This window comes from Camelus bactrianus, unplaced genomic scaffold (assembly GCF_048773025.1).
Source record: "Camelus bactrianus isolate YW-2024 breed Bactrian camel unplaced genomic scaffold, ASM4877302v1 HiC_scaffold_115, whole genome shotgun sequence".
Lineage (NCBI taxonomy): Eukaryota > Metazoa > Chordata > Mammalia > Artiodactyla > Camelidae > Camelus > Camelus bactrianus.
In genome coordinates, this window is record NW_027413881.1 from 304 (window position 1) to 24,967 (window position 24,664).

The 24,664-nt window shown below is 51.5% G+C and overlaps 1 long non-coding RNA gene and 1 other non-coding gene across 2 annotated transcripts; both read right to left on the minus strand.

The window, feature by feature from the left end:
* Window positions 1-5,884: 5,884 nt before the first annotated feature.
* LOC141576514 (uncharacterized) lies at window positions 5,885-7,548 on the minus strand. Its single transcript, XR_012504944.1, has 2 exons — window positions 6,757-7,548; window positions 5,885-6,619 (listed from the first exon to the last, which is right to left on the minus strand). It is a non-coding gene; the product is annotated as an uncharacterized LOC141576514 (long non-coding RNA).
* Window positions 7,549-7,940: 392 nt separating this feature from the next.
* LOC141576515 (U6 spliceosomal RNA) lies at window positions 7,941-8,049 on the minus strand. Its single transcript, XR_012504945.1, has one exon. It is a non-coding gene; the product is annotated as a U6 spliceosomal RNA (small nuclear RNA).
* Between the last annotated feature and the right edge of the window lie 16,615 nt (window positions 8,050-24,664).

A 24,664-nucleotide genomic window follows, 5' to 3' on the forward strand; every position in this document is an offset into this window, starting at 1 on the left:
GATGCTGCGTTCCTGCCGGGAAGGAGGGAGGGTGGCTGGCCGCCTGCCCTCTCCCGGCGCCGGTCGCTCCGCTGCTCTGTGCGGCTGTGTGCTCCGCCTCGGGTCGGCGCTCCTCTCCGTAGGTGGGCTCGGGGAAGACCGTGGAACCGCCCTGCCCCTGCTGCATTCCAAAACTCGGCTCCTTCTTAGTCTTGGTGGCGCGAGTTCTCTGAGGTACCGGGGCAGATATATAATATCTGCCTCAGGCTGAAAACGAGTCTCAGTCCTGCCTAGGAGGTTGCAGAGCCCCCGGGTGCGGATTCGAGTCTCGGCCCCGCCCCCGCTCCCGCCCCCGCCCGCGCGCTGCGCGCCGCGCGCCAGGGGCTATGGCGGCTGTGGCTGCGCCCCGCCTCTCTTCTCGCGAGAAGGGCCGGTGATGGCGCCGCGGGTCTGAGGAGATGGAGGCTACGGCGCCCCTCTCCCCAGGGCACACCGGCCGTGTTGCTTTGCCTTTCTTTCCCCGTAATGGACGGGTTGGGGGGGCGGGTTGTTCTGCTCTGTATCCCCTCCCGGCCACGGCGCGTGGTGCCGCCGCCACGGTCCTCTGCCCGGCTCGTGCGGCCTGTCCCGGCCCCCGGCTGCCGGCCTGCGACTCGGGCTGGGTGTCGCGGGGACCCTCTGTGCCCGTTTCACTTGGGTCGGTCGGTCAAGGGGCGCTCCGGGCAGATCTGAGACTCGGAGGCTCCCCCACCGTCCCGTCGGCCTCTCCGTTGGAGACGGGGAGGTCTGGCGAACGAGCCCTATTCCTCCTCTGCCGGTCCCTCCCGCACTGTTTTGCTTTTGACTCTTTCTTTTCTCCTTTTCTCCTACCAGATTTTGGGCGTCTTTGTCTTTCGAAGAGGGCGGTGTTCTGTCGGAGTTCCGCAGGTGGTCTGATTGGCCGAGTGGGTCCGTCGATGTGAGTATTGGTGTATTTGTGGGAGAGGGTGAGCTACGAGCGTCCTTCTACTCCGCCGTCTTGCTTCTTCTCGGGTTATTTTTGAAGAGTAGGTGCTGGGGATTGAACCCTGGACCTTTATTTTTTGCATGCTAAGCATGGGCTGTACTGCCTGATCTCTAGACCCTCCCCACCGCAACCCCCCCCCTTTCCCACCGCCTCCATAGTACTCGATGAATCTCCTACCTAGATATCTATGCTTCCTTGGAATAGGGCCGTCGTTTTCTTCATCGGATTGATGCACGTCTGTGGATTCGTCTCGTTTCTCTCCACTGCGGTGGGTGGCATCGGGGCGTGGGGTGGGGTGGAGTGGCGTGGGCTGGGAACAGTTCTTCACGTGTAGAGGTGGAGCGGAGCGATGAGGATGGTGACTGTTTCCCCGAGTGCTCGCGCCGGGTGATGGAGGCCTGTGGTCTGACTTGGAAGAGGACTCGGGTGACCAGAACAGAGCCCGTGTGGGGTCGTTGTGGAGGGAGGAACTCCACCCCCCCCCCCAGCCCCAGCCAAGGCACTCGTACCTCATCGAGGGACGGTCGGCCGAAAACAAACGAAAGCTGTCAGAGGTTTGGGGGTGGGGGTGAAGGGGTGTGTGTGTGTGTCTGTGTGTGTGTGTGTGTGTGTGTGTGTCTGTGTGTCTGTGTGTCTGTGTGTCTGTGTCTGTGTGGTGTGTGTGTGTGGTGTGTGTGTGGTGTGTGTGTGTCCCCGTTCCCCGTACCACGGTCTCTGGTCGAGGCCCCCCCGAGCGGAGAAACGCACGCCAGGCCGTCCGTGCTCCTGGTTGTCCGGCCGCGTGTCCCTGCCACCCAGAGATCCCGAACCGTCCCGCTCGCTCCCCTGCCATGTGCCATGTGCCACCTTCCTGTCGGCCGGGCGCTATTTTAGACCCTGCGAAGAAGTCGACCGGACGGCCGGGCCGGGCCGGGCCGGGCCGGGCCGGGCCGAGCCGAGCCGAGCTGAGCCGATCTGAGCCGAGCCCGTCCAGGCTGGGGTGGGTGGTGCTGGGTTCAGAGGAGTGGGGTACAAGCGGGAGGCGGGCGTCGATGGAGGGGAGGGGGAGGGGGAGGGGGAAGGGAGAGGAAAGGGGAGGGGAGGGGGAGCAGGGATGACGATGGTCTGGGGCTTGGCGTGTGGGGTGGGGGTGGGAGGGACGGTAGCCATCCTATGACTTTCTCTCCCTACCCCGCCTTTTGCAAGTCTGTTAGAGTGACAAGGTGGTGCTGGTTTCTGGCTGGTGCACACCATAGTGATTCTGTTCTTCTTTTTCCTGGTCTTTTTCAGGAACCCTCGTCCCGAGGGACTGAATCTAGTGCCCTGTGCTGCGCGGTACGACCTAGGGGTCGAATCTGCCAGGAGAGGACTTACAAGGATTTCGAGGATCCTGGAAAACTGCTACCATCCAGAATCCTACATGGATGTTCAAGATCTTGTGGATGGACGGACGGACGGAAGACGGATCGAATGGAGGCCCCGCCCCATCCCCTGGACCCCTTGGCCCAGGAGGATCGTGATGGGTCTGGAAAGGACTCTTCCGACGAGGGTCTCGGGATGGACTTTCTCTGTCCGCGGAAGGTGTTTCTGCACAAAGAGGAAGAGAGGGGCGTTCTCGGCCAGAGAGCCCGAACCGCCTCCTTTCAGGGATCCGCTCCAGTCAGGGTTGGGGTCGGGGTCAGAACGCAGCCACCGACAGCTCCCCTCCCTCGTCTTGGCTCTCCAACTTGGGAAACCCTCCTCCCTGCCCCCTCACCCATCTTCTCTTCAGCCGGCCTCCAGCTTCCCCGTGCCAACCACCTCTCTCATGCTGCCGGACTTTCCTCCTCCTTGGGCTGCCAGGAAGCTCTCCCGCTCCTCCACGTGCTTTGGCTTGGAATCCCTGACAAACACAAGCGGTGCTGGTGGGCGGGGCCGCGGGCGGTGGCAGAAGGACTCCCTTCATCTTATGGGAGCGATTTTTATCTCCATAGAGGTGGCGATTGAGAAAACACATAAAATCACTCAGAAGAATACCCATGTGTAGTATCCCTGACCTAGATCCGTGTCTGTCTGTCTGTCTGTCTGTCTGTCTGTCTGTCTGTCTGTCTCTCTCTCTCTCTCTCTCTCTCTCTCTCTCTCTCTCTCTCTCTCTCTCTGCCTCTCTCTCCATTTCGCTATTCTCTGTGTGTGTGTGCGCGCGCGCGCGCGCATGCGTGTCTGTCTGTCTCCCTTGTCTCTCTTTCCTCTCCTCTCCCCTCCTCTCCTCTTCCCTGTTCTCCCCCCTTCCCCCTCACCCCTCCACTCCTCTCTTCTCCCCTCCACTCCTCTCCTCTCCCTCTTCTCCTCTCCCCTCGCCTCTTCTCATTTCCCCTCCCCTCCCCTCTTTTCCCTCCTCTCCTTTCCTGTCCTCTCCCCTTTTATCCCTCCTCTCCTCTGCTCTTTCTCTCTCTCTCTCTCTCTCTCTCTCTCTCTCTCTCTCTCTCTCCCTCCCTCCCTCTCTCCCTCTCCCCCCCTTCACTTCCCTCCCTCCTCCCTACCCCCCCAACCCCTACCTTCACAGGGCCTCATAGATTGCAATCGGTTTCCATGAAATGTGATGAAGAGGGAATGAATTTTAGAATGATATCCCCATGCCATCGAATCCTTCTTCCCCAGGGATAGCGACTTATTTGTGGTCGTGTTTGTTTCTGTTTTTCTTGTTGTTGTTTTGGGGCGCATCGAGGGCGCAGGAGGCGTTGGGAGTGAGGGTGATGTTTCTCTTTCTGTCTGTCTCCTCCTTAGGACGGATTTTAAGAGGAGGGAGGACTCACAGAAATCTACCATCTTGTCTCGTACTGCAGCTGTGTTTGAGCTTCCTATACGATCTGGGCGGAACACTCCCCACCCTCACCTCAAGCCGCCATTGCCGCCCCCTCAGCCCCCTGCACCCCCGTCCAGTCCCACACTTGGGGCGGTGGTTGGGCATGGGGGGATGTTGGCGGGGTGGTGGTTGGTGGGGGGTGGGGTGGTGGAGGAAACCAGAAAACAGACCACTGTGGCACGTGGGTGACTGGGGCTTCAGGGTGAAGGAGGATGAATAAAATGGCCGGAATTAGGCTAACTGATTATTGCTTCTTTTTTTGGCGGGGGGGGAGGGGAGGATCATTAGGTCATTCATTCATTCATTCATTCACTCATTCATTTGCTGGGGGGGGGGTGTCATTCGGTTTCTTATGCTCGCCCTGAAAACGGTCAACTGTCCTGACTGACTGGTTGCTGCTCACGGTTCCAGGCCTGTTGTTGAAACTGGAAGCTATCGATCTTACTGTTTCTACTGTATTTCACTCATTGAAAGTCATCATCATGCTGGGTCTCTGAGTCTTTCTCCGAGGAGAAGGTCGGTCACGGGACTAATGACCTGACAAAATAGCCTGAGTGACCAAGAAGGCCACACCTTGAGTGCTTATGAGATAACGAGATCTAACCACCAGCCTCTATAGAATGGGTCACCTGGAGGCATCGTGACACCATTCTGAGTCTTCTGATGAGAAAACGATTCTGTGGATGGTGATCGATGCCCGATTGTTTGAGCTATGGCTCTAGAACCACCCCACCCACTCCATCCCCAAGGTGGGTACACAGTTTTGAAGACGCTAGCCTGCTGTGAATCCCCTTTGCCCGGCAGAGCGATAAAATGGCCTCTTTGCTTCTAAGCTCCGAGACCTTGTCTCTGGATTCTTGGGCTCGTCGGGGACGGGGGCCGATCTTTTGGCAACAAGCGTGCTTCAGAAACAGCGGATGCCCGAGAAGGACACTCTGCCTCTCCCTCTTCTTCCGGGCCTGAAATGGGGAGGAAAAAAACATCGCTTCCCCTGGAAGCTGGAGTCCGGAACCCGCCATCCGGAGGGACTTCTGGCTTGGCCTTCTCCTGGGGTGGGGGGGGGGGAGGGCACGCCACTGCACGTGTTCTTTGTCAATTCCCTGTTTCTCTCTTCTCGAGTTATCTCTTTGGGACGGCTCCCACACTGGGTGAAAACAGACAGACAGGCTGGTATGTCTCCCTACCCCACCCTTCGCCCCCAAATGACTGATCTCCTGTCCCATCAGAATCACCACTTGTTTTCCAATGTGGCTTTCTTGGATCCTGGAGGACTTGTAAAGGAAAAGCCCAGCTGGGCTAACAAGCTAAAGTCACAAATCTAAGTGTGATAAGTGTCCGTTTACTGATCTAAGTTCTGCTGGGCTAACTCGTAAATCTGAAGTTTAGTGTCAGTTTACTGGGCTAACAAGCTAACTCGTAAATCCAAGCTCAACAAGTGTCAGTAACGTGATCTGTTCCAAATTGATAAGCTCCAGTGTACTGATCCTTTGCTTTTTGTTGTTTGAGCCTTATTGGCGAATAGACCCATATTTGTAATTAACCCTATGAAACCTCATGTGCACGTCTTGGAGGTGCTCAGAGCTTCGGAGCAGAAGCCCCTCTGAGCCCGCCGGCGTAATAAATCTGAGTACTCCAACCCTCCGAGTGGTGCTTGTTTCTTGGCTGGCCTGTCATTTCCGTAACAGACTGATATCAACTTAGAGCCAAGATGGGCGCAGAACTGAAGGAGCTTCTCGGCTGGCCTAAGAAGCCTGTCGTCGTGATGTGGGAGGCATTCTTTACGAGGGACCTATCTGATTAAGTGCTTGACCGCCTTTTGGACTTTGAACCAACTTGGAGATAGGAACTAGGATGAGAGGGCACCCGAAATAGCTCAGCAAACTCTTCTCCATCCTTAGAAGACAGACAGACAGACAGACAGACAGACAGACAGACAGACAGACAGAGTGTGTGTGTGTGTGTGTGTGTGTGCGCGCGCGCGCGCGCGCGTGTTTGTGCGCGTGCGGGGGTGTGGGAGAGGGAGGAGATGACGTCAGCGTACTGGACACTGTTTCAGTGACATGGGGAGTGCTGTCAACTAGGAAGGAACGTCATGTATTCTTCAGCCTTGTGTCTGTACAGGTGGGTACACTCAGGGTTCCAGAAAGGATGGGATATTCCTGGCAGTCGTCTACTGCCCTGGCATCGAGGGCTGGCTGGCTGGCTGGCTGTCATCCAAAGTGGAGGCTCTCGTGAAAGGGACGGAACCGAGTCCCGAGGAGATGCCTCCTTCACTGACTTTCATGTAAACACAGTGGACCACAGCCTCCGGAAAGAGGGTGGGTGGCACACGTGGCCCCAGTCTGTTCTGTCCATTCGGCAAATGGCCTGGGTTAGGGGAAACCCAGCATGGCGACCATCCGACAGGCCGACCCACTGACCCACGGACGTGCTCGGTTTCTCCCAGCTTCCTGGATGACCTCCCCCACCCACCCCCACCCCACCCGCATTCCTTCACCCACCGTGGTGTCTGGTGTCAGGGCACTTGGAAGATGACTCCCATTGTTCAATAGACAGGGGCAGGAAGATTCCTATAGGACCGCAAAAACAGTCAACTGGCCATACATACATACATACGTACAAACTTTTTGTCCCCAGAGGCCTCAGACCTCCTCTCTCTGGACACGCTGAACCCCAGTAACTGGCCCCCATTCAACTGCCACATAGTAGGGGTCATCCAGACGTTCTTGGGATGGTAGGTATGACTTCCAAAGGGGTTGAAGCCTTCCTTCCCCCGCTGCAAGCCTGATGCCATCAGCATGGCCAGGACACTGCTACAAACAAACAAACAAACAAACAAACAAACAAATAAACAAACAAACAAACACACACACACCACCACCACCAACAACAACAACAACAACAACGACAACAAAAGACAAACACATGCGTATGTGACTTGGGGACATACTTTCCGCAGCCTCCAGGGACGAAGGCACCCGCTTCGCTGGGTAAATCCTACGAGGCTTCACTAAAGCGCTTGCCAACTTACTTCTCAGAAGGATCGATCTCTGCCCCCATCACCCGCCATCATCAGGCAAGGTCGTCAGAATCCATGGGAGATATAGACTAGAAGAAGAAGTAGAGGAAGGAGGAGGAGGAGGTGGAGGAGGAGAATCAGTGACATGAGGTGTGTACGACTTCTTGTCTCCAAGAGGATTGAGTTTTAAATTTTTTTCTTTTCAGATACAAGGGAAAATAAACTTTTGTTTTTTCCCCTTCCTTCCCTTTTAGAGGCGGACACCCACATGGTAACTATCATACCTCTGTCAGCAGAATGGAATCCTTTCTCTTTTTCTCCCTCCCTGACCCTTCTGGGATTCAGAAATCCTCCGTGAGGATTTTTCTATTCTTGGCAGCAGAGTTATTAGCATCATTGACTTGGAGGCAAAAACTTAGGTTTCCATTAAACTGGGATAGACATGCATGGATAAGAGATACTAGTGCTACTCGTTTTCCTTAGGGTTCCCCTGTGTCTGTGGGTGTGTGTGTGTGTGTGTGTGTGTGTGTGTGTGTGTGTGTGTGTGTGTGTGTGTGTCTGTGTGTCTGTGTGTCTGTGTGTCTGTGTCTGTGTCTGTCTGCCTGCCTGCCTGCCTGCCTGCCTGCCTGCCTGCCTGCCTGTTTATTGTAGGAACTCTCTGTCAATGGAAGTATAGTTGACTTACAATGTTGTGTTCATTTATGACGTACGGCATAGTGATTCACTTATTCACACACACACACACACACACACACACACGTATACTTTTTCAGGATAGGTTATTACAAGCTATTGAACATAGTTCCCTGTGCTAGACAGTAGGACCTACTTGTGTACCTAGTTTGTATAGGGTGGTTTATATCTGCTAATCCCAAACTCCTGATTTATCCCTCTGCCCTCCCCCGTTCCTCCACCCTACCCTGTCCCCTGTGTTAACCATCGGTTTCTTTTCCATGTCTGCGAGTCCAGTCTGTTTCTGGTTTGTAAATAGGTTCCTTGGAGTCTTTTTAAAATGGAGTTATTTATGTATGGATGGGTGTCTTGACTTACTTTCAGATCCCACCTAGAAGTGATGGCATAGGATATCTGTCTTCCTCTGGGTGACTGACATCACTAAAGCTACGGAACGCTTCACGTATGTGCGTGTGTCGTCCACGTTCAGGGGCCGTGCTGATCTTCTCTGGATGGTTCCCGTGTTAGTCGATGTGCTGTGGCAGCAAGCGCTTGCCTTAGGGTTTTTGTCTCAACCTGAAAGCCGGCCCGGAGACTGAAGGTCTTCTAGTTGCCTCCACTATCTGCCTAGGACCATCTCCACGAACGTTTCCCATTTTCTCTCACCCTTTTGTCTTGGCATCATTGAGTACTAAAATGCTCCGTCTCCTGAAGCCCTGCAGACTGAAGCTGGACAACGGGAGGTAAACGTCAGAGAAATGGCCACAACAGCTCCTGTGGAAACCACCCTAGGGCCTGTTTTTGGAGGAGCCGCTCAGAGAGTTGAGCCAAACACCCCAGGACATCATCAGAGGCATTTCAAACTGCTCGAGCCGTTTCGATGACCCCGATGTGTGGAAATCTCCTACCAGACTGACCCCCTACTCCCGGCCCTGAATCTGGTTTCTCATCTGCTCCAATGATTAACCTTTGTGCTGTACTTTGGTTTTCCACACAAGTGCCTCTTAGGCGATACCTGACTGCTTGCTCCCTAGGCCTAGCTTCAGAAGCCCATCGACACCACCGCCTCCTGAGACGAGATACTACAACTGTTTCCTTGAACAGACCTGTTCTCAGAACTAAGAAACTGGGTCCATGAAACGCAGGCCCTCTAGGAAACTATTCCCTCCCTCCTGCCCCCACACCACACGCACGCACGCACGCACGCATGGACGCACATGCACAGTCAACAGCCCAGCTTTTAATGTGTAAAACTTCCAGGGAAGTTACAGAATAGGGAAATGTTGGGGTCCAGAGTAGGCTGCCCCAAAATGTGCCCGATGGACTATGCTGAATGAAAGGGACTTCACAACTGGCCAAGGGGGAGGGTATAGGTCAGTGGTAGACTGTGTGCTTAGCAAGCAAGCACAAGGTCCTGGGTTTAATCCCCAGTACCTTCGGTCAAAAATAAATACATAAAATCGAATTCCTCTCCCCGCCCCCCCCCAAAGTATACACTGCTGTATGTCAACTCTGTCTCAATAAAACTGGAAGAAAAAAAGGAAAAAAAAATGATTTAACAAAAGAAAGAAAGAAACAAACAAAGAACTGCCCGAGGCAAGAGGAACACTCTGGCCCTCCTTTCTGCCTCCCTGGAAGCAGGGGAAAAAGAATTTTGTTTTTTTAAAGTCTCCCATCCCAGAGGAATCTATCAAGTCAGAGGTCTGCTTCCATGCCCTTCCATGATTCTCAAACGGTGTAGTGGGGTTTACCCAGATTAGGAAAAGGAGGGGACTCCTTTGGCCTGAGACCAGGCGAGATTCTCCCCCTCCCTCCCGCCTCCCTCCGTGCAGTTGGGACGGGGTGGCCTAAGGGTGGGGAAATTGAAACCAAAGAACAAAAGCCGTTCAACAGAGAGGAGCCGGAGGCCAAGTCAAAGGCTCTGACCTGAGCACAGAGCTTTCTGCATTTGAATGAAGCGATTGAACGAGGCCCTGCCGAATGGATCCTCCTGACGTCCCCGCCCCCGCTTCCAGGAGACAGTCAGTCGATTTGGGACCGATCGGTGGAGAAGGCCTGGGAGGCGGCGGCGGCGGCGGTGGCGGCGGCGGCGGCGGAAGCAGCGGCGGGGGCGGGGGGGGGGGGTGGTGCGCGGGCGGGGGCGGGACCAACGGTCGCTCCAACTCTGCCTGCCTGCCTGTCTGCCTGCCTGCCTGCCTGCCTGCCTGCCTGCCTGCCTGCCTGCCTGCGGGGCTGAGGCCTGAGGGCCACGCTGGTTCCTGCCACTCAGGGAAACTTCTGCGGGTGTTGCCGAAAGATCGCCCTCCCCCACCCCGTCCCTGACGAGCCAAATAACCCAGAGACAGGGTCTTAGAGTTTAGAAGAAAAGAGGCAGCTTGATTGCTTTGCTGGGCAAAGGGGACTCACAGCAGGCTAGTGCCCTCCAAACTGTGAACCCGTCTTGGGGTTGGGGTTTCATGCTTCTGTGGACGAACAGGTTGGAGCATGAAAGGGAATCACAACAGGCGGGAGCACAAAAGGTGCTCATGATCAACAAGGGTCTCTGATGAAACTTCCTCCTAAATCTGGATGAGTGTCTGATAACATGGGACCTCCTGGTGGTCTAGTAGGTCATCAGCCCGTGACCTTCTTTATCTGGTCAGACTCACCCGGCGGCACCAGCGCCACGGAGGAACTCGGGGTGGGGGGTGGGGGGTGGGAGGGGGCTGGTCGTTCTCCTGAGCTTATCCTCCCGTGACTCCCTTCCTGGGGAAAGACTCAGACGCCAAACATGATTGTCAAGTTGAACGATCAGAGGAAGGTCAAATCAAACAGTTAGAATCGACAACTTTAGCTGTTTTTAACAGTGGGCCTGGAGCTGGGAGCGGTGTCTGGTCAGTCGAGTTTGCTGATCGTTCTAAAAGCAAGCAGTAAGCATAAAGCCAAAAATTGGCTTAGCCTAAGTGCGGCCACTTCATGATTCCTCCTTCACTGGGGGCTGAGGCGTGGGGGAGGGCGGGGGTGGGGGACAGGACTGAGGTGGCGGCGAACTTCTCCGTGAATGCTCGGAGCCGAACTGCTCTCTGGGCCTAGGTCTGAAAAAGGCCTGAGTCTCAGCTATGACAGATTCTCTCTCTTTCTGGGCACATGGACTGACTCGCCCCGCATCCTCCCATCCTGTCAGACCCTTTGGACACACACCTCCACCTGAAGAGTTCTTTGGCCTCGTCCAGAAAAAACAAACACACGCACGAACAAAACCAAACGAGCACACAGAAACCCTGCTGATCTCCTTGGACCCCATTCACTTCGGAGAGTCCCTCTCGTAGAAATCCCCTCTGCTCGATGATTTCACCACAGCCGCCTCCCTTTCTCCGGCACAGTGACCCCCCACCCCCACCCCTGCGTGGGCCCTGTCCCTCTACCTATCAAAAACCAAACCCCAGGAGAAAAGAAAATCAGAATGCTGTTTTGAGCCACTGGATCTGTGAAAGGAACCAAACAGAAAGCTGAAATAACCAAACCAGCCGAACACCAAAAGCGAACAGACAGATACCCCAGAAAGAAGGGCACGCTGACCCTTGCCCCTTTCCTTCCTGGAATCAGGACATAACATAGATCTACACCCCACCCCCCACCCCACCCTCCCCAGATGTCTTCTTTATGCCGGAACGAGAGTGACGTTCTTATTGTCAACGGTGCTGTTATGGAAATGACAGGCCGGCCAAGAAACAAGCACCACTCGGAGGGTTGGAGTACTCAGATTTATTACGCCGGCGGGCTCAGAGGGGCTTCTGCTCCTAAGCCTTGAGCACCTCCAAGACGTGCACGTGAGGTTTTATAGGGTTAAGTACCAGCTTGGGGTATTCGGCCAATAGGCACGCAATAGCTTTAGCAACATCATTATCACGAAAGTAGAGGCAGTGAGGCAGCAAACCAACATTTCAAGGCCAGATATGTCTCTTTGAAAATCCAGCTGGCTAGCAAAATATGAACAGGGAATCAGCAAACCGGCACTTATTAATTTAGATTTACGAGTTAGCCCAGCAGAACTCAGATCAGTAATCCGACACTTGTTACACTTAGATTTGCGACTTAGCTTGTTATCCCAGCTGGGCTTTTCCTTCACAGTGTAAAGCGGAGAAGGAGAGAATTCTGTACAAACAGACCTCGATGAAAAGAATCCTCACCCTCTTTTAGGCCCCCACCTCAACACACGTGCGCGCACACGCGCGCACACACACACACACACACATGCATGCACGCACGCGCGCGTATAGTTACTCCTGTTCTCTCTCTTTCTCTCTCCCTCTTCCTTTCTTACTGATTTTTTAAAAATGTTTACTGATAACACAGAAAATAATTGCTTAAATGTTGTCCAGGAATGATATTCATTTTTGAAAACATGATATATATTGTAAAGGATTTGGGCTCCCTTAGAAAAATCCCAGTCCAGGCACGATTGTATAGCACCTCCTTTCACTTTCAAGTGTCTCATTTCAGACAATAAAGTAGCCAGTCATCTTCCTTGTGCATGACCTTTGTAACTGGCACAAGTCAAACGGCACAAAATTCAGACCCAATCTCCTGATCCATATGATTCTCATATTCTTTTTTTTTTTTTTTTTAGCGAGTCCAGAAGCTATGGGTCTGTGCCAACCACCCGTGGCTGTTCACTATCCAGCATTTCTTCCATTATCTTTATGTTGTCCTGTTTCTTGGAAGTATTAGTGCAGCTACTTTTCCCGATGGTCTGTCTCTGTCTCTGTCTCTCACTCTTTTCTCCTTCTTTTTTTTGGGGGGGGGAGGAGGGGGATGGGTTTGATTAGGTTATTTATTTATTTTAATGGTGGTTCTGGGGATTGAACCCAGGGCATCATGCATGCTAAGCAGGCACTCTAACAATGATCTATATCCTTCTCTACACCGCCCCCCCGACCCTCCAGCACCCCCCCCGTCCCCGGCCAGGGCCTGTCTTTGCTCAACCCAATAGAAAAGCATTTATGTTTTGCCAGTTTCCTGGGTCCTTCTTTGTTTCATAAAACTGAGAAGAAATACACGTGGAAGTTCTCTCCTATGAATTGAACAGACTGAAGATCCTTTAAATAACCAAATGAGGTGGAAGTGCAGAGAGTACCATACGGGAACACACCGAGGCACATCGTCATCAAATTGACCAAAATTAAGGATAAGGAGAAAATATTAAAATGAACGAGAGAAAAGCAACAAATAACATACAAGGGAACTCCCGTAAGGTTATCAGCTGATTTTTCAGCAGAAACTCTACAGGCCAGAAGTGGGTGGCACAACATACTTAAAGTGATGAAAGGGAAAAACTGACAGGTAAGAATACTCTATTCAGCAAGGCTCTCGTTCAGATTTGAGGGAGAAATCAAAAGCTTCACAGATAAACAAAAGCTACAAGATTTCAGCACCATCAAGCCGGCTTTACAAGGAATGATAAAGGATGGTCTCAAGTCATCAAATCCTAAGAAAAGAGAACAAAAAGATGACAGAGAAAGGGAGGGGGGGAGAGAGGGAGAGAGAGAGGGGGAGAGAGGGGGGGAGGGAGAGAGAGAGAGAGAGAGAGAGAGAGAAAGAGAGAGAGAGAGAGAGGGAGGGAGGGAGGGAGGGAGGGAGGGAGGGAGGGAGAGGAGACCTTCGAAAGATTGCTTTGCCTGTTTAGGGTCTTCCGTTGTTCCTTAAAAATTTTGAAATTGTTTGTTCTAGTTCTGTGAGGAATGTCGTGAGTATTTTGACAGGGGTTGCATGGAACCTGCGGTTTGCTTTGGATAGTGTGGCCATGTTGATAGTATTGATTCTTCCAATGCAAGAGCACAAGGCATCTTTCCATTTCTTTGTGTCATTTCAGATTCTGGAGTATAGATAACCTCCTCGATTAAGTTTATTTCTAGGCATTTTACTGTTTTTGACTCAATGGAAGTGTTTATCCCAGTTATAAAATTCTGGTTTTTAAAGTGGAGGGGGGAAAAAAAAAAAGGAAAGGAAGGGCCACAAATGGCAAAATATCCTTCTTTCTCATGGGTGAATTGTATTCCATTACGTGTGTGTATGTGTGTGTGTGTGTGTGTGTGTGTGTGTGTGTGTGTGTGTCCCCTCTTCTTTATCTATTCAAATATTGATGTGCACTTAGGATGCTTCCGTATCTTGGCAATCATAAATGATGTTGCTGCTAATAGCAGGGTGTGTGTATCTTTTTGAATTCATTCTTCTTTTGTGGTTGGCTTTATTCCTTTGATAAGTATGTAAGTTTAAAAAGCTAAAGCTCTAAACCTTCCTGGAAACAATGAACAGTACATATATGTAAATTAAAAATATATGTGCAGTAAAAACATTTTAAAAAAATAAATAAATAAAAAAGAACGAAAGACAAGGAAATTAGCTATCAAGCCGTGAAAGACATGGAAGAAACTTAAAAGGCATCTTACTAAATCAAAGAAACCGGTCTGAAAATTGTTACCAACTGTACAATTCCAACCAAATGACATCCTGGAAAAGGCAAAGCTCTAGAAACAATCAAAAGATCATGGTATCCAGGGGTTTGGGGAGAGGGAGGGAAGGAGGAATGAACAGATGCAGCGTGAGGGATTTTTAAGGCGATGAAATTATTCTGTAGGATACCATAGTGGTGGCTGCATGTCATTGTACATTTGTCAAAACCCATAGAACGTACAACCTCAAGAGTGAACCGTCCTGTAAACTATGGACTTTGATGGATAATAACGTGTCCATGTCGGATCATCAGTTTTACCAAATAGGCCACACTGATGAGAGATGTTGAGGGGAGTGGAGGATATATGTGTGGGTGGGGAGGGCTATGTGAGAACTCTCTGTATTTTCTGCTCAATTCTGCTGTGAGCCTGAAACTGCTCTAGGAAATAAAGTCTATTAATCAAAAACAAAAACAAAAACAGAAACAGAAACAAAAACAAAACACCCAAATGAGGTGAACCAGGATTCAGTCATCCAAAATGGAGCTGGACGGCCAGTGGGAGGAACTTTGTTGCAGACATAGTCCTGTTTCAGGGAGGGGGACGTTGTCCCCTCCCTCTACACATCTTGAGTTCTCTGGGCTGGACTGATCCAAAAATGGACCCCAGACGGATCATTGAGCAGGAGCGACAGGGAACCTACTGTCTTTCATTCAAGCACTCATGTGTCCCCGAAGCAGGCAGCTTTTCTCCGTTTTAGGACAAGAAATCAGCCCTTTGTGCGAAATGGGCCGGGCTGAGAGCCTTTGGTTTTGGGTGACCCGTCCGTGAAGAATCGAGACGGAGTTTGGGTTTTGGGGAGGGGGGGAAGCCCCTGAAAGAAGTCACGAGGTTGGTTGGTTTCTCTAGGCTTCCGGGGCCTGAAGGCTCTCAGTGGGTGATCAGGGTGTTTTCCTAAGTCCAGATGCAGGGAGGGCACCCTCCACGGAAGTGATCGATTTCCCGCTTTCAGGGAGACAGAAAGAAGAGTCTGAGGGTCCCTCTTGCGTCTGCTGGCCCCTCGGCTTCTTCGGTCACTCTCATTTCTAACCCATCCGTGTGCCACGGAGGCACATACATGTTTGGGGTGGCCTCCCCTGGGTCCCGACACCGGCATCAATGGGGGGAGGGGGGGCATGAGTGGTCAGAACTGTATCAAGCTCAAGGGCACCACCAACCGGTTTCAAAAACAAATCTGCCAGCAGCTGCTAGCCGCAGCCTGGTTGTTTCAAAGTTCCCGCCTTGCTCTTGTGGTGTGTTTTCTTTCGTTTCCCCTTCTCCACTTGCCCCGTGGGGTAGTCTGATGACACACACTTCCAGTGCTTCTTTCTTGCATCTGTGTCTCCTGGGCTGCAGTCCTAAGAGCCCCCCCCATCGCCCCCGCCCCCCCCAATCAACTCGTTTCTTTACCCTCCACCAGGTCTCCTGGCTTGGAAATCTCGGCTCACAGCATGTGTCTCGTGTCCTCTCTGAATTCACGGGCCCAGCCATCCACCCTAAGGAGACGGAGGGAGGGAAGGAAGGTTTTGACCTGGCGACCTTCCTTGCCGGCATCCTCCGGATTTGGGACCCTTCAGTGCGCCACCTGCCACCCGCCATACCACTCTCACCCTGAGGCCTAGCCCTCGGGGCTCCGTCCACGCGGAAACCTGAACGCGGACGGACCTGGACGGTGGGCGGGGTGGGGGTGGGGGTGTGGAGGGGCTTGCTTCATCACTGCCGGAACCGTGGAGGCGACCGGGACAGACGCGTCCTTCAAGAGGTGAAGGGACACGTCGCCCGGGCTAGGTCCGTGCCACAGCATGTGATTTGGCTCTAAAAAGGAAACCAGGGACCCGTGGAGCCGAGAGACCTGTGGGAGACAGGCGGGGCCGTTTCTGCGTGCCCCTGACTCCCTGAAAGAAGCCAATCTGAAAAGGTGGCATCCTGTAGGGTACCGGCTCTGGAAGACATTCATTCTCAAAAGGGCAAAAGCCCCAGAGAGGGTGAAAAGATGAGTGGGGTCGGGGGTGGTGGTGGTGAAGGTTGTCTGTGTGGGTGTGTGTGTGTGTGGGTGTGTGGGTGTGGGTGTGGGTGTGGGTGTGTGTGTGTTGTGGCGGGGGGTTGTTGATGAATAGGTGGAGCACAGGGGACTTTTAAGCAGCGAAACTCTCCGGTAGGTAGGTCCACGATGGGATGAAAACCAACGTGTTGGATATGGCAATACCTAAGATGGGGTGAACTGAAAGAACCCTTCTGGGTGTCCCGCCCCTCAGCCGAAGTTTAAAGTCCTTCCTAAAGCCAGAAGGTAAAGACACACGAGAGCAATCTGAGGGGCCATCGCTGAGGAGTAACAGCGAGGCCAGTGAATCCAGTGAAAGACTGACTGACGTGGGGGCCTGGGTCCCTCGGCTCGACCCCCTTCCCCGGGAAACCGAAGCCTTCGACGCAGGGATGCGCTTTGACACGCTTCTGTCTCATCGGAGAAGGCTTCTTCTGCCTGGCATTGCGTGACGGGGCCGAGAAACCCGTCCTCTCCTCCTCTGCGTGAGGTAGCGGTCGCTCCCGCCTTTGCGCAGCGGTGAAGAAAGCTACCAGAAACACGGTTCTGCGTTTCTCTCGATACCGTGGGCGAGCGTCTCGGCTTTTCCTTGCGTTCCACCATGCAGTCAGATAGCATTCTCAAAACTAAGCGTGCCATGCAAATTTTCCTTTTCCTTTTTTAAAGTGACTGTCAAGAACTTAGGCAGCATCGAGTGAAAATGTTGGGCACCTTCATCTCTTGGTTTGTATGGAGCCAGCTAGGTCATCAGACCCACGTCACCATGATTTCTGAATTCTAAGATCCTTTCCAATCCATGATATTGTACACTCCTGGGTCATGGGATGTCACTATGGCTGATCAGGTCAAAGGGAATGTGTCCCTCCAGAGCACTTATTAACACGTCAGTTTATTTAAACGACAACAAAGGAAATTCCCTTCGGGCGATATTCATTCCACACGCTAAAGGAAAGCGATAGGTTGTGTGCCTGAGCCCACACAGTGTGACGCAGGAACGGGGTGGGGGTTGAGTGAGGAGGAACTCTGGCTAGTGTCCGGGACCTAACGGGAGATAGAGTGGAGGATTTTTGCCCTTCTTCAGGGACAGGGTGAATCGGCCCGAGGTTGACTTGTGCGCTCAGAAAGAGGGCCTTTACCGGATGCCCCGAGCAAGCAGACTTTTCTTTTCTTCTTCTTCTTTTCTTTTTTCAGTTTTATTGACATAGGTTTGACATACAGCCCTCTATCAGTTTCGGGTGTACAGCACAATGATTTGACTTCCATAGACTGTGAAGTGATTATTAGGTAACTTTAGTGACCAGGAAACAACGATATGTTAAAAGGGGGTTTAATCAACAGAACTGCTATTTCTGATGATCATCTATTCCTAAGAGAAAGGACAGATGAACACTCCAAAATGCAGGAAGTGCATAGTCACAGAATGATGAACAATCTTTACCCGTGCCGACGTTTTGACGCCAGGATACGTGGAAAGCTGAAGTTTTAGAACATAGAAATATTTGGCTCTCCATTTGACCTGGAAATCTCCTTGTTGGAAAGAAGCTAATTTCTCCTCCTCATCCTCGTCCTCCTCGTCCTCGTCCTCGTCCTCGTCCTCGTCCTCCTCCTGCCTTTTTAACTAAAAAAATAAAAAAATAAAATAAAAAAAATTTTTTTAACAAGAAGTTTTTATCTTTTTGGAGGGGGGACGGGTCATTAGGTGTCTTTATCTACGTTTCAATTAATTATTTAGATTTATTATACGTTTTCAGTGGTGGTACTGGGGACTGAGCCCAAGGCCTTGTGCATGCTGAGCACGCACTCTACCGCAGAGCTCTACGCTTTCCCAGAAAGGAGCAAATTTCTAAACATAGAACTGGATGAGTAGGTCAGCTTTTTGATCTCATAGAAGCAGCGGCCCAGTTCTCTGGGGGGAACCCTCCTTATCTTGTCCATCTCGACAACGTCAGAAACGTCTGTCTGCATAGCCCACAGTGGCCTGAGACTGAGGCCAGGGGGCTGAATCAGGTAGAACCTGAAACCGAATGGAAGAAACAAACAAACAAAAAAGGGTGGGGAGGGGCACGCGGAGGCCTTTTTAAACGTACACACTGCTGCGTGGTCTCCCTCGTCGAAACTCTAATTCGCAGCCTTCTTAAGGAGAAATATACACCTGAAACGTCTTTTTTCCACACAGAGTTTAAAAGCTTTCACCCTCCGAGCCGAAAAACCTTACCCGTCCCATCGGTTCTTTCTGAGTGAGTGGGTTCTCTAGTGTCCTACGCGTCTGCTGGGAAACAAGCTGCTGGAGAACCAGCAACTAGAAACCAAGCTGCACCAGCATTTCCATGAGCGTAAAATCTTACATTCACACTTACTTGCTTAAAAATGCACACGCCTGCTTTGTTTTCATGTTTTACACAGTCGATGACCTATAACATGTATGATGCTCAAGAAATTGTGTGAGGGGCAATCCTGAGATTGACCGTGAGGGCGCAACAGATGGCAGATATTTCCTTAGGGTAAAACAATGGACGGTCATGGGAAGCCAGATCATCCATTAACAGAACTTGGTTCTGGCAGGAAAGCATGTGGTTTAACCCCAGGGAAATATTTGCTATCTCGAGATGTCCCAGAGGCAATCACAGGATACACTTAGAAATTTTGCATCCCCCGAGGAGGGTGATTGTTCCTGGAAGGGATAGGCCTGAAATGAATCAGTTAGCCAGCAAGCAGAACTTCGTGCTTCTGGCATGAAATATCTAAAGCCCCACCTCTTTGATCGCATTTCTTTTTTTTTTTTCCCTGAGCCGTATACTCCCAATAAACAGGATGTCGACCAGGCTTTTGGCACTCTAGATCCACGAGACCTTGAGTCCCCTGGTCCCATTTTCGCTCTTTACTTGGTCTCTTTGTTTCTTAATTCTTGCGTCGCCCGTCCTCAGACACGGTCCGGAGCTGCGCTGGACACAGCACCCGTCCTACCCGACTCGTGAGTGACCTATAGTTTTTAAATGAAAGCTACAAAATCTCTGGTCATGTCGATCTGCTGGTCTCGTCTGTATGAGACAGGGCAGTACCTGAGTTTCAGAGACACACACAGACACACACACACACACACACACACACACAGACACAGACACAGACACACACACACACACACACACACACACACACACACACACACACACACACACACACTCTAAAGGGAACAAAGAACAAAGAAAGATAGAGAAAGAAAAAGAAAAAGGCTCAGGGGAATAAAGGATTCGCTTGCTCTCTGTGACATGACCCAGTAGACCTAGTTGTCACGAGACAGGAAGCTCAACTCTCCGTGTTTACATTATCTGTTCCTGAGCTTTCTTGCAGAAAATTCTCATGCGTTTCTTTCCCCTCACGGAAGTCTTCTCTATTCCCCACAGAGCCTGGGGCGATGGCTCTTCACCCTGGAGCCGCCTGCGGCCGATCCAAGATATCGGATGATTTATGGAAGTGATCAGTGATCCTGAGACAAAGCCCTTCCTTTAGGTAGAAAAGCATGGCCCCTGCTGCTCAGGGAGCTGGCACTCCCCCTCCCTCTCCCCTCATGCCACCTTCTCCTTTGTGCACAAGCTATCGCTTTCGCAAAAGAGCTTGGCTTGCCTGAGAGTCTTGTGGAAGCCATCCTCATTTCTATGGTACTGCCGTCCAAGGATCTGGAAAGGGCCCGGTCCCATGTATGCATGTATGCATGTAGGCACTTGTGTATGTCCCCGGCTTGTAGGCCTGGCATGTTTCTTCCTCCACATACACTTGCCAGAGTTCATTCATGAAAGAGCTCTATGGAACTGGTTTTCAAGGGAACATGCAGGCAGGGAATGCGAACAGGAAGGAACCCAAATGTTTTCCTTCAGGTTGACATGATCTAGGACAGATCCTTTCATCCAGAAAAGCAAATGTCAAGGGATCGGTCTCGTGAAAAGAGCCATGTCTTGATTGTGACGAGCAGCATTCGAGGTGAAACTTTTCGCCTCCCTAGGTTTACCCCGAATCCATTAAGTTCCTGTGGGTTATCTCTGTCATAAAACGTGTCAGCCAGGAAAAAAAAAAAAAAAAAGAGTCTGGGAGCGATGGTTGGCTCGGTCTCAAGTCTCAGGAAGTGTTCACACCCCAAGCAGTCCGAGGGGGTAGTGTGTGTGTGTGGGGGGGAGGCGGTCCATCTCTGAAAAATTGGTGCCTCCTCCACGTAGTTTTTGGTCCCTTGCAACTGAAGCATCTGGCAACGTCCCTGGAATGTTTAGATCGTTTCCAAAGAAGATGAGATACGGAAGCGTTCGTTCCTGGCTCCATGAGTCGAAGGGGACGTGCTTTAATATCTTTCTGACAGAAAAGACTCGAGATCTGTCAGTGTGTTGGCCGACATGACTGGTATACCTTCGGAGGATGGATGGACCTACAGACAGACAGACAGACCGGAATACATACATACTTACTTACATACGTACATATGTAAACATACAATACAATACAATACAATACAATACAATACAATACAATACAATACAATACAATACAATACAATACAATACAATACAACAAAACAAAATGAAACAGAATAAAATAAAATAAAATAAAATAAAATAAAATAAAATAAAATAAATTAATTTAAATGAAAATAAAAGGATGCTGTGAGGAGAAAGTGTCTGTTTCTGGCTAGGACCAAATCGTGTCCCTACGTGGACCGGTTGGGAAAGACTGGTGTCCCAGATGGTTCACCGTGACTTCCTCGTGAACATTTGCTGTGACCGATTCGGGCTTCGGAACTGTCACGGTCTCGTTCTGAGGAACATCTCCTGGAAAGCATGTGGAGACCGTCTTCGTCTGCCGTCCTTAGGAAACGTTCCAGCAGAGCGGGTGTCCGAGAGCCTCTAGGGGCGATGGCTATGCTTCGTGGACGTCTGTCCCTCTTCAGGCCGAATTTCATGGAAGTATGCTGATCTGGCCAGCCGACAAGTCTGAATGGGGGTGATTTTTTGGTAGAAATGCGCGTCCTTGGAGAGACCAGGGGAAGGGGAGCATGTCTCAGTGGAAACTCTCGTACAGCGTGATAGAGATGAGAATGCGGTTCTGTGTCATCATCTTTGCGTGCTTCCCGCCACCCTCCCCCTCCCCGCCCCGCCCCGCCTTCCACTGATGCGCTGGGCCACGTCACGCGTGCTTCGAGTTTTCTCCGATGGTTGGCCAACGCTCTTCCGACTCCCGTTGCCCATGGTTCTCCCGCTTTGGACTTGGCATCCTCGAGAACCAAAGCCGCCCTTTCCCTGAAGCCCCGCCGAGCCGGGCTGAGCAGCTGGACATCCGCTGGAGAGAGGTCACTGCCGTGTCCCCTCTCGAGACCCTCCTCCTGCCCGTTGCTGTGGAGGCCACTCAGAAAGTGGACCTGAACCCGCATGCGTTTTTCAGGCCACCCGAGCCTCTTCGAGCCCGACGCCTAGACATCTTCCTGACTGGTGGCGCTCCGGACTCACACCCTGGGTTTCTCGTTGGCTTCAGCCACGGACCTTTGTCTTCCTGGAACGAAAGACCAGACCGGTTTCATCAGGTGGAACCACCTGCCTGGTGGCGGGACTGTCGTGGAACCCTATGGACCACCCCGAAGTGTATATGCAGCCCAAGGGTGATCTCTCCAGTTGAACAACCATCGAGGCCCAAAAGGACCCCTGCCCCGGGAAGAAAGAAACTTTGACCTTGACCCTTAGCTGCCCGAACGAGAATTTGGATCAGGGTTGGGTAGGGTGATGGAGATCTCCCTTGGCACAGTTCCCGTGTGCGGGACTTTCAATGACTCTGTCTTCCTGAAAGGACACCCGCCCCCTGACCACGCTGTCTCGTCATCAGTTTGTTTCCACGAGGGACGAACCGTCATTGTGTGCACGACAAAGTTGGCCGCTGCCTGTTTGGTCCGCCATCGCTCCGTAAGGGACCGACGAAGTGTGCGTCGTGACCAGTGACCGATTTCGGAGCCCGTGGGTGGTGGGCGGGTGTGTATCTGTTTTCCAGGTCACGCGCGACGCGGTGTGTCGTGGTGTGGCCCGCCTGGCCACCCCACCTCCCTTCCCCCATGGAAAATCAAGGGAGAGTATTGCCCGAGACAGACGAAAGTGCAGCCACGAAACCTAAAAGGATGACCCTGGATGTCAACTTGGAGGTGGCTAGGAGACGGCTGAGCATGCATAGGATCACACTGCACTGCCACCGTGTGGGATGCCGCACATGTGTCGCCGTCGTGGTTTTCATCTCCTCCACCTATTGCCCTCACCTACATCCACTCTTTATCTCACTGAACTCTTTTTTTTTTTTTTTTTTTTTTTCCGGTAAGACAGTGAGAATTTTCCCTCTCTCTCTCTCTCTCTCTCTCTGTCTCTCTCTCTCCTACTGTCTCTCATAATTGACCTGACAAGGGGATGTCCGTTTTCACGTGTCCAACATAGCGATTCGGGATTCTTCCATGTTCCACGATGATCACCGTGATGAGTCTGGTTACGGATCAGTCACCGGACAGCGTCATGACAATAGTATGGATTGACTCTACTCGCCCTGCTGTCCATGACCTCCCGTAATTTGTGTATTTATTAATTGGAGTTAACTGGAAGCTTGTACTTTTTCCTCTCCCTCACCCATTGCACTCATTGTTCCTTCTTGGTATCCATGAGCCTGTTTCAGCTTCCTTGCATGTGTTCCTGCGTATTGTCTTGGGGATTCTGCCTCGAAGTGACAACATCCCTCTCGAACTTAAGTCACTTAGTTAACATCATCCCCTCTAGGTGTAGGTCTCTCCAGACCACGTGGCACTGTCCATTCGTCCATCCGCGGGCCCGTAGTGGAACTGCCGGGTCTTCCAGGAGTTTTCTGTGGAATGTTTTGAGGGACTTCTGTCCTGTTTTCCCTAATGGCTTTCCTCCACCTCCGTTTCGCCCTCTCCCCCTCGCCCCCACCACCAACCCCTGTTCCGTGTTGCCTTCTGTCTTCCGTCGGAGAGCGGAGTCTGTCAGGTATGAGTCGAGAGCTCTGTGTCCGCCTGCCAGCCCGCCCACCCGGCCCCATCTCGAACGGTGGTCTCTATCACGTGTTCCGTCAGGAGCAGGCACTTTCTGCTTGTTTTTGGAACTTGCTGTCGAGATTCCAGGTTCTGGGCCTGTCCGGATATCTCTTGGAAACGGAAATGTGTGCGTTTTCCCCTTTTTTAAATTGTGTTCGTTTGTTTACTTACTTATTTATTTATTTACTTACTTACATTTATTTATTTATTTAGGCCTTTTTTTTTTGGTTCTTGCTGCTGTTGTTGCTTTCGGTGGTTGTTTGTTTATTCGGGGAGGGGAGGTAATTCGTTTCTTTTGCTGGTTTGTTGCCTGACTTAGTGATTGCCTGACTTACCGACTTCCTTATTGACTTGAACGGAAGTCCTGAAGATCGAACCCTGGACCTCGCGCGTGCTGGGCAGGCACTCTGCCGCTGAGTTCTACGCTCCATCCTCCCCCTCGCCCCCTCCCCCATTTGGGGGAGGAAAAAAATAATTTTTTTTTTTCCTTTTAAACTGAAAACGTCCGTTTGGGTCTCCTGCACGTGTTTCATCCCTGGTTTTCTGGCTTCTAGGAGGTGGAGTTGACCGAGTTCTTGGACTGTTGAGGAGAGGAACCCCTGATGGGCTGCGGTTGTGCTTTTTCTACGGTGTTTTTGTTTTTGTTTTTAAACCCCAGAGTAGTTCTACAGCTTGATTTCCCTTTGGTGGTGGGTTTTGTCGTTTGTTTTCATGTTTCCTTTCTTTCTTTCTTTCTTTCTTTCTTTCTTTCTTTCTTTCTTTCTTTCTTTCTTTCTTTCTTTCTTTCTTTCTTTCTTTCTTTCTTTCTTTCTTTCTTCCTTCCTTCCTTCCTTCCTTCCTTCCTTCCTTTCTTCCTTTCTTCCTTTCTTCCTTTCTTTCTTCCTTTCTTCATTTCTTTCTTCCTTCCTTTCTTCCTTCCTTTCTTCCTTTCTTCCTTCCTTCCTTCCTTTCTTCCTTTCTTTTTCCTTTCTTTCCTTTCTTTCTTTCCTTTCTTTCCTTTCTTTCTTTCCTTTCTTTCTTTTCTTTCTTTTTTTTTTTTTTTCGGATGGGGCTACAGTTTCCTTGTCCACGTTGACTGTGTCAAACACACACACCGACACACACACGCACACCCAGACACGCGGATGCGCATGCACAGTGTTGCTCTGTGTAGATGCACTGAACCTCGATTTACCGAGCGGGTGGCTATCGACTCGCCCCCCCGAACCCCCGCCCGCATTTTTTTGTTTTCCCTCCTCCTTCCTGCGGTTGTGGTCAGCCGTGCTGACGTCCGTGTTCTCACGACCGACCGCGAGTGCGTTTTCCCCACGCGCCCGTTTGTTGTCTTTGGGCTTTGTCGCGATCTGTGCCGAGATCGATTTCTCTTTCCGCTTCGATGGGGTTCGCGGTCTTCATCCTTTCTTTTCTAGCTTCTGGGCTTTGCCTGTCTGCTTTCGAAAGACCTCCCGCATTCGAGAGGACGGACTCCAAAGCCGATTCCTGCGTTGTTCTCTGAGCGCTCGCCTGGTTTCGGTTTGCCAGCCCCCGCCTTCCCTCCCTCTTCCCCTCCTCCCCTTCCCAACCTCCCACCCGGGAACCCGGGATCTCGTCCTGGTCGCT